The sequence below is a fragment of the Trachinotus anak genome, unplaced genomic scaffold (assembly GCF_046630095.1).
Source record: "Trachinotus anak isolate AG129_WGS33_773 ecotype Australia unplaced genomic scaffold, CSIRO_AGI_Tana_v1 ptg000032l, whole genome shotgun sequence".
Classification (NCBI taxonomy): Eukaryota; Metazoa; Chordata; class Actinopteri; order Carangiformes; family Carangidae; genus Trachinotus; species Trachinotus anak.
This window is the reverse complement of record NW_027273883.1, coordinates 20,985,452-20,999,160: the sequence shown is the minus strand read 5'-3', so window position 1 is coordinate 20,999,160 and position 13,709 is coordinate 20,985,452. Positions and strand designations below refer to the sequence as shown.

The 13,709-nt window shown below is 39.7% G+C and overlaps 1 long non-coding RNA gene across 1 annotated transcript in view; it reads right to left on the bottom strand.

Moving 5' to 3' along the window:
* LOC139613937 (uncharacterized) overlaps positions 1-13,407 on the bottom strand; it is a 31,480-nt gene extending 18,073 nt beyond the window's left edge. Inside the window, exon 1 of the long non-coding RNA XR_011686850.1 lies at positions 13,335-13,407. This is a non-coding gene — a long non-coding RNA (uncharacterized lncRNA). The remainder of the gene's footprint in view (positions 1-13,334) is intronic.
* Between the last annotated feature and the right edge of the window lie 302 nt (positions 13,408-13,709).

The following is a 13,709-nucleotide window of genomic DNA, read 5'->3' as shown; positions in this document are numbered from 1 at the left end:
CTTCTCAGAGCTTGTACAGATGTCCAGTGGTTTTTATTTTGGGTTAGAGTGGGGGCAGAGGCTAACCAACTGACAGTTAACAAATAGTCTCCCAGCTTTTATAGAGCTGGGGAAAGAAAACCAGAATGCCACTCAACTTCCTCTTGCAGCCACACACACACACACACACGCCACTAAAAAGTGATGAGGAGGGGACTGACTGCGGTCACATTTACAAGAAGACTCTACTCTAGCAGCAGCCCACAGTTTCCCAGGCAGATTTATGATGGATCATGTTTCAGTTTTGAGTTAGTGCATATCCCAGTATGAACAAGTACTCTGATCTTATCAGCTCCTGTCATAAATTTGTGATTGTTTTATCTATGAAAACACAGACAATAGACAAGGACTAGCATCAGGACAGTAATACGTCACAGCCAGAGGCTCCGCTGTGCATCAGTGGGCCCAGAGCTAGACAGGCGGGCTCTGAAACGTGTTGTAAATGCTGTTAAGATAGTCAGACAAAAAATACTCATGATCGCACAATCCTCAAATATTGTTGCTGTCCATGTATACCATGTTGTCCATGTGGATCCAGATCTGATTTAACATATCCTCACCAGCAGTGGACTGTATGAGAACAGATGGGATAGTTTACTGTTGACCAGTACTGATGACCAGTGAGTCCTGTATAGAAAAAAGTACATTAAAGTGAGATATTACTGCTATGTCCAAAAAAATTAAGCACATTTTATTGCGACTTGGATAACCGGATCCAGTGGCACCATCATGCATGACAAGGTGACAACTGTTAAACTACACATTTTTATCCAGAGTGGACACTTTTTAGTGCTACAGTAGTGTAAAAGTACTGCAAAGTATCCATCCATCTAAGCATAGTGACCTCCTTAATAACCAGCCAAAACGGAACTTGTTACAAAACACCCAAGAGGAAACAGCATGACATCAGGTAGCCCTCCAGATCCCATACTGGACATCAAACAATGTTCTCAGGGTTCAAACAATTTTCCCCATCAACGACCAAATATCCATTCACCCCTGTTCCCGTAAATGATTCAGGGAAGCTGTTTAACCTGTGTCCATGACCATGGGTCAGTCTTTCAATTAAACCAGTAAATCTGAGTGAATCAAGCTGGAATAAATCCTGCTTCCCAGGTGAGTCCAATTCAAGTTGACCGGCTCAGGCTGCGGTCACAGCAGTGCCCCCATTCACTCGTTTGCTGGGTTTGCTTCACTTGGCTGTAAACGGACACCATTAGGGTCGTTAAGCCACTTTATGCCAATTAACTTTCTTTAACACGCAACACACCCAGCTGGAAGGCTCATGTTTGGGTTTTTGCAAAGAGAAGGAGAAAAGGAGAGGAAGACAGTAAGGAGAACAAGATGTTCTTTTCATATTTCTACAGTTACATCTTTTCATCTTGTGTTTAGCACAAAGGCTATTATTGTGTGTTGCTGGTGCACTAATTAGAGACTGACAAGACCATTTTTTGGTGTAGAGGTTACCACAGTTAGTGCTGTAGATGAGAGTGAAAGGAAGGATGTGGAAATGAGAAGGAACAGAGGAGAAAGGTCAGGTGAGGTGAGACTGAAAAGTTAAAATGAGTTAGGGAGGAGTGGGAAAAAAAGGGGAAAGGAAGTGAGGCGGTGAAGCAGAACTTTGGTGTTGTTTTCATTCTGTATCCCATGGCAGTTTGCAATCTTTTTCCCACCCTGACATGCGTAAACTTTCTAAAAGTGTTTAGAAGTTGGGGGAATTGAAAAGCAAAATAAAGCAGAGTCTGAAATAAGGCAACAGAGGTGATACAGAGCAACACTGGGTGCAGTATTTTCTTTCCTCCTGTGGAGCGGCATCAACAAAATAGGATGTGAAAGCTGAAACTGTAAAATAGAGCCGACACATCTGTAATCAAAGTGATAACACAGACAAACAGATAAAGGAGTTAAAAATGTTTGGCTTCCTAATTACAGAGTAGAGAGGAAGACAGAGAGAGTGAAAGAGGGAAACACTTTAATGACTCAGTGTGAAATATAAACAAAAACAGTAAAACAGAAAGATGCTGTGGGGATGTAGTATTCTTTAGAAGATTATAGCCTTAGTCCCAAATCCTGCAATAAAAACTTCATCTAAACTATTTACTAAATGTATGTGCAGCACTGTTTACAGCTTTGCCTTAATTCTACTGCTGGATGCATGTTAAGTTCTTACCAGACAAGCAAGAAGAAACTCTACATACACAGAAATGAAAGGGGAAACATCCAATGTAAATAGCCAGCACATTGCAACAGATTACATGACGTTGGTCTTGTTTACTTTGATTACAGACCAACAGCCCAAGTTTATCATGCATATGTAATCCAGGCAGGTACACACTGAAAACCAAAGGAAGAGATGAGATACATGACTGGATGCAGGAAACAAAATATCAGTGACAAAGCAGGTAGTTGCACAACACAATAATACACCCACTGTGATTTGATCTAACACAATGCTTTAACCAGTGACATGGCATGTCCATACTGCTGCTCTGATTGAAAAACCACAAAGAGAGCATTGTTGCTGTGCAGGTTTTCTTGGACCCATACTGAGGAGAACTTTAGTTGTAAATCGTCTTCTTTTATGCCTCCGCACCTGCGACAGCCAGAGCCAGAGGCATTATGTTGTCAGGTTGTCCGTCCATCCAATTCTTATGAACGCGATATCTCAGTAACACCGTCATGGAATTTCTTCAAATTTGGCACAAACATTCATTTGGACACAAAGATGAACTGATTCTATTTTGGCGGTCAAAGGTCAAGGTCAGTGTGACCTCATGAAACATGGTTTTGGCTTCTTGAATGTGGTATCTCAAAACCACATCGAGCAAATTTGTTTAGATTTGGCACAAACATTGGACTCAAAGATGAACTGATAAGATTTTGGCGGTCAAAGTTCAAGGTCACAGTGATCTCACATTCTTGTGAATGCAATACGTCAAAAATGACCAGAGGGAATTTCATTGCATTTAGCACAAACATTTGCTTGGACTCAAGGATGAAGTGATTAGAATCTGTCAAAGGTCAAGGTCACTGTGACCTCGCAAATCATGTCTTTGGCCATACCTCACAAATTCACATACTAATTATAACACAATTTAACTCAAATGTCTATACGGATAAAATTAAGTGACGACAATTTATGTCTAAATGGTCAAAGGTCACCTTCACTGTGACATAATGTTCTGTAAAAACACTGGTCATTATTTAATGCTGTAACTCAGGAAGGGGAGATTGTGACTGATTGAGATTTTGAAGGCTATCATTCAGCAACACCAGCTCCACAGTCAGATTGTGCAGCGGACATACCCACCGGAGTCAGGAAGAGGACAGAGGACGAAGAGAATGAAGAGGAAGAACGAAGCAACAAGGGAAGAGAGATGGGTCCAAACAAGAAACATAAGTCGTATCTTCCTTCTATCACTACGGGCAAGGTGAGATCGTTGGACATTAAGATGGACGAGCTGGCTGCCATAGTGAGGAATCAGAGGGACTTCCATGAGTGTAATCCCATGCGTTTCACAGACATGGCTACAGGATAATACTCATAGGTTGACATTCCCATCTCTACCATTGATGGTTTTAAGATCATATGGGCGGACAGGATGGGACATTTCTGCAGCCCAGACACTGAACCGTTAGCTACAGGACTACATTCCCACGTTGTTCTCACAAGTCATCTTTGTTGTTGTTTACATAAAATCTTAAACCTACCCTGATGCAATTGTGAACACAGGTATCACAAGTGCCACTTTAGAGCTTTACTCCTGAAAGCAAATAGGGGATTTAAGAAAGAAAATGCCCTTATTTTTGTTTGTTCTCTGCTCGCCTTCTCTGCCTATTTCATTTTATCTTCCCATCTCAACTCCAGTGCTCCAATCCTTCATTTCTATCCCTTCATCCTGCTTACCTCTCTCTCTAAATTCACCCTATTTGTTTTGCCTCCACTGTCTGTCTCTCGGCTTTCCTTTTTCTCTCTCCTTCTCTTACTTGAAGCCATATGGTCTAATTGTAACCATGTGTGTGTTTGATGATTACAGTGGTAGCTCTGTCAGGCTCTTGAAAAACTTTACTATAACACATAGAGGTGGCAATGGCAGACACACACATGTTCAAACAAGCACTTGCATCACGCCAGTGATGACTCCAGACAAAAGACACATTTTCAAACACAAAGAGGAAGCAATTTCAAGGAATCTCCTCCTAGTTCATGTCATTGTGGTAAATATTTTCATATCATAATTTTTGAAGCGACAATACCCTAAACCACGAGGATAAGTGTTTCACAGAAATGGAAACTGGGTGATGAGTCAATGGATAAATAGCCCTCTTCCTCTTTTCATGTGCCTTGGGAAAACATAATATCGCCAGGCTTTGTGCATTGTGCTTGCTCAATTAAAAATAATGCTGTTTTGGTCTTGTAAACAAAAGACTTAAGTAGATTTGAAATCAAAGAAAAGCTGAGAGGCACGCAGGAAGGGAGGTAGGAGCAGAGGGAGTGGGTGAAGAGGAAGAGCAGTGATCTGGTTTCTTCCTTACTGAAATTTCCAGGCTGACAGACAATGGGTTTTTCTTCATCAGTTTAATGGAAGGAGATGGGCTTCTTCAAAAACACATTTGTAATTGTGTATTTTCTCAGATCATATGAAATCGTTTCGCAATCCAAAGAAACAATCAGAGAACTATGGCTCATTTCAACAGTGTACAGTGAAGTGATGAGCCAAAGAGTTTAGTGTTGGATTCAGGCTCCAAACTGTGCCAACAAAACCATTTTCAGGATCGTTTAAAAAGCAGAACTCCGCTGTAAAACAGCTGCAATTCAACACATGGCTTGGTCCTCTTCTGTAAAACTAGCCTTCAGTGATTCTGCGTATTTACTAAGTCCACCAGCACACTGAACTTAATTGACCTCCAGAACACTCCTCTCCTGTTGCTGAGAGAGAGTTTGTGCTACATTGTTTTCCAAAATGTAGTCTTCTCCACTATTCGATTCACCTCCTCACCCTGTTTGGTTTCTAACTCTTAGGCACTTCAGCAAGCTACTTCAGCCAGAACACTTTGGGAGCACAGCTGTGGCAGGATGGTTGCTCTAGCCATCAGGTCATCCCTTCCTTCTCTTGTTCTCCTGTGACATCTATGTAAATGTAAATGTCACAATTATTTGTATTGTTCTTGATGCTAATCATCTAAACTCTCGTAATTTCTCTTCTCTCTTGCTTTTGAGTTTGCTCCTCTTTTCTCCTCCTCTGTATCTGCTCTATCATGGTTGTATCATCAGCTGTGTCGTTGATGAACCTGAGCGTGGGAAGGGAAATCGGTTCGAGGTTGCAGTAGTGATAACAGGATTTGTAAACCCCTACTGGATGAGCTGTCTGTGAATGCATCGTTACCAAACAGCTTCTTGATTACATTCCAGCTGTCTACTGTCTGAATGGGCCAAAACTGCTCGCCGGGGAAGTACATACACAACCTGCAGACAAACCCACACACACACACACACACACATATAAACACATTCACAAATACACTCTAACTTGCCAAGTCATCTGAACTATAGCACTCCCATTACAAAGTGCAATCTCAACAGATAAACAAAGCAACAGTAAAACACACAACCAGATAATTGAAATTGACCATTCGCTCAGCCCTATCGCCTTTAGTTACTCATGCTACACTTGTTAGGCTTTGCTCTTCTAGCCAAACACATACACAGTATGCATGTTGCAATAACTATGTAAGATTTTTCACTTAGTCTTTGATTTTGTGGAAAACTCTTCAGCTGACTTTTTAATGTTTCCAACTGACTCCCACCCATATAACAATGTTTTTTACGGATCTGAAGCAAAAAGTCAATGTGGCAGCATTGTTAATGTACTATCAGCTAGCCAGGTAGATAGTTAGCTAGTTAGCTCTAGAGTTAGCTTGATGTTTTAGCGGAAAAAAACTAAAATTCAATTGTTGTTTACTGAACCAATCCTGTTTAGTTGGACAAGATCGAAGCACTAAGCAGCCACTTCCTGGCTCATGTCTGGACTGTAGTGGGGAAACACAGGGACTTTAGTCTTAAGGAGCTGTCGCATTTATTTTATTCTTTACAAACAGCCTGAAGTGCGCATACATCACTCTGCTCTGGTCACCAGCATCACCGTTCGCTCTCTTGCTCTCTCTACGCACACAACCTACGGACTGATCTATGCTCTATTTGATGCTTGAGCTGCTCTAATTCCGTAACAATCTTCGGTCTCAGACTTCTCAAACTTACTGCAGATCTTACAGAGATAATAGATCAGTGTAATTTGCTTGTTTACTGGCTACTGCTGCCCCTTAAGGTTCAATGCGCAAGTTCAGTTTCCACACATGTCTGCGCATGCCTATAATGCCAGAATATCATAACTGATCTCAGAACGGTAGAAGCTGAGTCAAAGACAACATGACAAGGACACTCCAGCTATAGCTCTGAATAATGCTGCTTTCTTCTCTGTTTGACGAGCTGTTGTCAGTGGGACACGATTACGCCTATGAAAATGACAGAAACGATATGTACAACAACATGATGAATGCAAATAAGCAATAGATCCTTCATGGGACAGAAAGCTGTTCTGAGATCAGATATAAGGACAGATACCACTTCCATTTCAGTATCGTCCTAATTGATGTTTATTTTCATTTTTTTGCCTTTATTGACAGGACAGTAGAGAGTGACAGGAAAGGGGTAGAGAGAGAGAGGGAATAACACACAGGAAAGAGTCGGGCCGGTCGGGAGTCGAACCGGCACTCAGCTGGTAAGAGCATCCACTCATGTGGTACTCGCCCCAACCACTCCGCCATCAGGCCGCCCCGTCTATTTTCTTATTTTCAAGTAAGGCAAGCACTGCTTGCCTTACTTGCCCTGACGGCACGGCACTGCTGTAAACTGATCTAAGATCATGTAAACTAGTAACCAGGTATGCTTATTTTTGTGTCAGAGCAGAGAAACACAGTTTAATCAATTTTGTATTCATTTGCTCTTGAGTTGTGGCATTTTGGTAGAAAAAAAACATTCTTTGTATACTCAATATTTATCTTAGCCCACTTCAGCATGTTGAGAAATCCAAAACTTAACCAATCTGCTGTGCTTAGTTATGGCCGCTGATGAGAGGGGTTCATTTGTTGACAAACAAATGAAAAACAAACAGAAGGAAAGACAACCTCTGATGTTGTCCCAGAGAAAAATAAGTTCAGAGGAGAGGCTTTCCAGGTAAACTATTTTGTGTGTGTGTGTGTGTGTGTGTGTTTTCATGTGCTTGCTATCCACCATGGGCCAAGCCAACTTCCTTCTGACCACACACTGACATACTAAGTGTTTATAAACGATTGTGACAGAGTCTTTTCTAATTTTATTCAACCTTCTTTGATTCCCCCCCCACCCCCCCACCCCCCCCCCCCCCACCCCCCCACCCACCCCCCCCACCCCCTCATGTGTCCACCTCCTATCCTCAAACTCTTTAACTCTCCACTTGCTCCAGTGTTTTTAATCTTGTCACTGTCCACCATGTTGCTATAGTAAAGGACTAAATAAGATTAATTAGTCCTGTGTTTTCAAAAGAGTGACAGTGGTTGAATTAGACACTAATTTCTCTTAGCTGTAGTACCTTCACTTACTGGAATTATTTGTCTGTCCCAAGAGATTATAAATACAAGCAAATGTATTAATGGATGTACTGAAAGTCCATAGCACTACCTCCACATATGCACATCTAATGCTAAGTATACAACCAGTTCAGTTCAGTTCAGTTTAATCTATACAAGTCTATACAAAGTCTATACAAGAGTGATGATATAGCCATCTGGCACCATCTAGTGACCTTTCCTTTCAATCACATGTCGTCCCCGGAAAAGGTCACGCTCCTCTGATCTTGATTCACAATATTCTGTGACTGTGATAATAAAGAGTGGAAAATATATTTTTCCCTCCTTTTCCGAATTTCTCAAGGAAAAAGACTCAAGTCTGGTGGTACAGTAGCATAAATTCATGCAGCAGTGGAGTCATGTGATCGTCTGAATCAAGTTCACTCTTCCTTCCTTCATCTGTGTTTTCAAGTAATCAACTTGTAGGTTGGAGGTGATCTGTCAGAAAGGATAATGTTCCCCTAAACAACTAATATCAGAGGAGCAACTGAAAACTGGTACCAGAGTGACCATCTCCTATTTTTACTTAAAAAGTTAAGATAAAAAAAAGTTTAATTAAATGATTATGGTCCTGTTAAAAGGGGAAAAAAAAGCACACATTTTCAAGTAATTTGAAGGAAATTTACAGTAGTTTATTTGTATTCATGTAAATCTGAACCACGTTTTACAACTTCATTGGCTGTTTGATCAGTTAACTCCATAACTGTGCAGCATTTGCAGCATTTCACCCTTGTTGCATTAGTCAGTCAGTTATATTTTTTTGCTTCTAACGTATTATTCTTATGTTTATAATTGCTGATTTTCATCGAAGTTATAGCTACAAATATTCCTTGATATAAACACATGGGTCTCCTGGATCAAGCAATGATATATGGACATGTTCAGGATTTTTTTTAACAATACACACAAGAATTACTGCCTTGCGGTTGTTTGACTCCACCAATCAACCACGTTGCAGGAAATATGGTCCTAATCTCCCCTTCCTGAGTTACAGCACTGAATAATGGACAGAAGTGTTTTTGTAGAACATTATGAAGTTGAAGTGGACCTTTGACCATTTGGAATGTTTTTATTTTATTTTATTTTATTGGAAAATGTTATAACTTCATTTTATCCTTATAGACCTTTAGATTAGAGTTGGAGTTTGTGTTATAATTAGTGTATGAATTTGTGAGTTAAGGCCAAAACCATGTTTTGTGTGGCCATAATGGCCTTGACATTTAACCTTTGAGAGGCAAGAAGGAGGAGGGGTAGGAGCAGAAAGAGTGGGAGATGAGGTAGAGCAGTGATCTACTTTCTTCTTTATAATGACTTACAGGATTTCCAGGCTGATAGACACTTCACTTTAATGGAAGGAGATGGGTTTCTTCAAAAACACTGGTGCGGAGGCATAAAAAAGCAAAAAATGGGGACTAATCAGAGCTATATTAAAAATTTTTCTCTGTTTCAATTTGGAGATAAAAATGTACTGTAGTTGGTGGATTCATCCAAACATAACACAGAATTTGAGGGTGAAGTGATTTAAGGTGCTACTTTCTCTATAAAATATAAACTTTGCTTTGATTCACCTTTGGAAGTGCAAGCAACAGAATTTTAATCTCAGTGATTGTGTACATATGTGTACATAAAATTAGAGAGGAAGAGAGAGGAAACCAGGTATTTTCTGATGCAATTGCTCATCACTTGTGTTGGTGATTTAACCAGGAGAGTTCAATGGTCACTCAAGCCCTGGATGTGCTCCAACGATCACCTAACACTGTACATCCTAAATATCTTCTCTCACTTCACAGCTCTGTATCTCTGTAATGCTGCCAGGCTACTTGATGAGCGTTGATTACAGAAACCTAAGAACAACATTTATAAATGCTAAAAAAAAAGGTCTCCGCTATTTCCAGATAAAAATTGCATCATTTAGAGTGTGCCACTAAACCCTGGTATTGTTTCTGGTGTTACTGCTCTGAGAAGCTATTACTCACTCTTCAGGATCGCTATTAAAGCAATTGCGAAAGAGGCACAAAACTGGTTGAACTTTAATTATTTTGATGACACATGTCTAAAAAAACAAATAAAAACCATAATATCTATGTTTTCCAAACCTTAATTTTTGAAATTTATGTGCAGCTGTTATAATACTGTCAGCTTCCCTTCCCTCAGCACTGGACTCTTAGGGAAACAGCACTACTCTGCAGCACACATACAGACTGTTTTGCCAAATGTGGAATTATTAGAACAATTTGTTCGAGTGAAGTAAATTTATTGTGAAATCTGTAAGATGTGGCTGTTCATGCACAGTTGCTCTGAACTGAATCTCACTTTCAGCTGTGGAGTGGTTGTTTGTCCTAACTCATCTCAGATGAAAGTAAAGTAGGGAGCTGCTGTGTTATGTTTGACCTCAGCTCTATTGGACAGGTTCAGAGTCACCCCTTTCGAATTCTGATTGTGGGTGCCGACTGAGTATTTATTCAAGGCCCGTAGGAGACTAAGAAAGCCTGTGACACCTTGTCAGCTCAGTTGTTTTCATGTACCTTTAAAAAGAGCCCTGAGTTTAAAAAAAGAGCTGAGGATTTGTCTGCATTCAGTGAACTGTGTTTTACAGAGCCCTGGTCTTTTGATAATCACAGAAGCCCCATTTATGGATCAAAACAGATAAAACCATTGATAAAAAAAAAAGAAAGAAAAAAAAGATTTTTGGGAGATAATGTATCAAGTTGAACCACTACAAGGACAGATAAGGTAGCAGAAAAAAAACACCATTGAACAGACATAGAGATAAGAGATAAATTGCTCACTCTAACTCATCCACATAGCTTGTAAAGATTTGAGCAGAGAGCTGGACAACTGCCCGCTCAGATCTGCTTTTTTGTGTTTGTTTTGTTTTGAGACCTAATATTAATCATTCTTAACTTTCATGGGAGGTTTCATTTCAGTGTTGGGACTAAAAGAATAATGTGATGATTATTAACACAGTAAAGCATTCTGGAGGTAAAAAAGTATTTCAGAGTAGTGTTGGAGAAATAAAATGATCTTGATCTTAATTATGTACTGACATTTCAGCATTTTTATGCCTCTGCGCCAGCGAAAGCCAGAGCTGGAGGTATTGTGTTTTTGGGCCGTACATACGTATGTCCCATTCTTGTGAACACAATATCTCAGTAATGCCTTGATGAAACTTTTTCAAATTTGTCACAAACATTCACTTGGACTCAGGGATGAATTGATAAGATTTTGGTGTTCAAAGGTCAAAGTCAGTGCGACCTCACAAAACACTCACTAACTCACAAATTCATACTCTAATTATGACACAATTTAACTCAAATGTCTAGCCATTATAATGCAGTAACTCGGGAAGGGGAGATTGTGACTATATTTCCTGCAACTTGGCCGTTTGGCAGGGGCATACAACCACAAGGAAGAAGCAATTCTAGTTCATTCATAAAGTTGTTGAGGATTTGTCATTTATGAGCTGCCTTATGTTTTATGTTTTTTTTTCATCTTGCCAAGGGAATTTGTCTTGGTGTTCAGGGCCTTTATGTTTTGTAAGAATTACATTACAGAGTCTCTAAAGTACCAACTTAAGAGTAAAAACTTGAGGCTGAGTGTGAGCAATAACACATCTAACACATCTTGTTTATCAAATGACTTCCTCCTCCTCACAGCGAAATGTGAAAGTAACTTGTAAGAGCAGCTCTCAAGTGATCACATGATTGATCACGTGTTTGCTCAGAGAAGGAATAGCCAGATATAGACTGAGACAACCTCTGCTATGCTGTGCATCTTTACAGTTTATTTAGTGTATAATTTTTCATTTTTCAAAAAGTTAATATTATTTGTGTGAAACCTCTGGGAATAATTAACATGGTAAATTAACAACTGTTCAATATATTCATATTGTATAGATATAAATAAATGGGAATGAAATAATAGGAAATTGGCTGAAATGGAAACAGAATTGTCAGAAAGACATTTCTGCTGTTGGAGGATGAGGTAGGCTAGAGAAATCATATAATAAAAAGGATTTAGTACCACACTGACATGCAGTGAAGTGCAGATGAAGAAGATACTTAGACAGTGATTGCAAATAAAATCAATGCCAGATCAATTCTTGCTGTTTGTTTGCACCCCTGACAAATGCCAAGAAAAAGAAAAAGAAAATCCTATCAAATGTTCAAAAGCAAATAATGACCTAAATCTACTCTATTCTTAATTATACTGCTTCAGCTAATGTATTATTATTATTATTATGATTAGCTACTGTTATCAGACTAAACAGAGGTGTGCTTGGCTCTGATTCTGTACAGCTGTCATTTTTTAATTTTCCTTTCACTAAAGTGCAAAATTTTACTTTCAGCAGTTTGACAAATGAGGGCCCTGGTAATTCAAACTAGTCAAGCAGAGTATCAGCAACACAACTCGTGCTCAACTTTTACTCCTGATCTTTTTCTTTAACATTCACTAACACTAACCACACAAGCAAAAGCTAGACAAATCATATTTAAAGAAATGCTGTGCCCAAACAAACAACAATTCCCAATCAAGATCTTATTATCTTCTTTGTGATGGGCAGCTGGTCTCGGCCATCACAAGATCCAAATTACTGACCTTGAAACCAATGTTCATATTTAAAGTAATTTGTGGTTGAAATTGGCAACTAGTGCCAAAAAGGCTAACCTCACCATTTCAACTGAACCCAAGCCTCCCAGCAGTCAGAGATGCTAGTGCAGCGCACGAGACTGTGTTCTCTGTCGAGTACAAGTTTAAGTTATGCAGTGCAAAAGTACAGTATTTTAAGCTTCTTCCACAGGTGGGGAGCATAGAAACGAAAAACCGCTTCACCAGAGAACACTGAGTAAACCTGTCCCAGATGACCTGAGGGATCGGGACTCTTTATAGCATACAAATAAATCTGAGATGTATTTAGGCCCAAGACCATTAAGTGCTTGTTAGACAAGAGTTTTTGCTATGTTTTAAGGTGGTAGTAGGCTGGTTTTGTAATTCTTCATGTGGCTGTTGAAATTTAGGTCAGAGTCTATTATTTCACTGTTGTAGTAATAGACTTGGTGTAGTAATCTTATTCAAGATTTCTGGATTGATTTGTATATTTCAGTTCTTTCTGTGTTCAGTTGTAGAAAATGTCTCTTTAAGTAATGTGTATCAGCAATATAATATTTTATGTAAACATAAAGATGCACACAGTAACACATTACTGACACAATACACACAGGAACAGCCTGTGTAATACTTTCAGTGGTACAAACTGAATTATATAACGTCACTGGCAGCGAAACATGTGTAGAAGCTGCTTGGAGTACACCATAAATGAGTTGATTATACTTTATTACACTTACTTATTACACTCATCCCCTGCATTTGATTATTTTAACTATTGGGGTCAGTACAGGGATGAGAGACCAACATGGAGTAGGAGCATCTGTAACCCTGATGATATCATCATTTCATTTTTTTGAACTGAAAGCCTCAATAATAAACTGAGGTCTGGAGTTTGACAGAGTTTCCCTGGGATTGAGGTAAACCCTACCGACTTGCATTCTGGTAAATGTAGTAGCCTATTAGTGTTTTGGGCTCGACCCATAGCGGATTAAAAATCGATTTTTAATCAGAAGTCGTCCTACCTGAACAACCTCACAGGACCCACAGGAGCGTCTCCTGACACACCTACAGCGGCAGGTGTACCTGACCTTGGTTGTCATGGTTACAGTAATAAACACGCCGACTGCCCCAACAGCGGCGTACCTGCCTTCGTCGCTATGGTTACTGTAATAAGGGCCGTGGCTTGACTAAGTTTAGGCACAAAAACTACTTTGTTAGGTTTAGGAAAAGATAGTGGTTCAGGATAAAATATACTTCCTCAACATTAAACGATCCTTGCTGTCATGGTTACCATGATAACAACGTGGTTAACTTTGCCAAACGGTCATGGACAATAGCAACAACACAAACTGCTACTTTCACGTGGGAATTGAACACCTCTGTCCCGTGTCACCGCA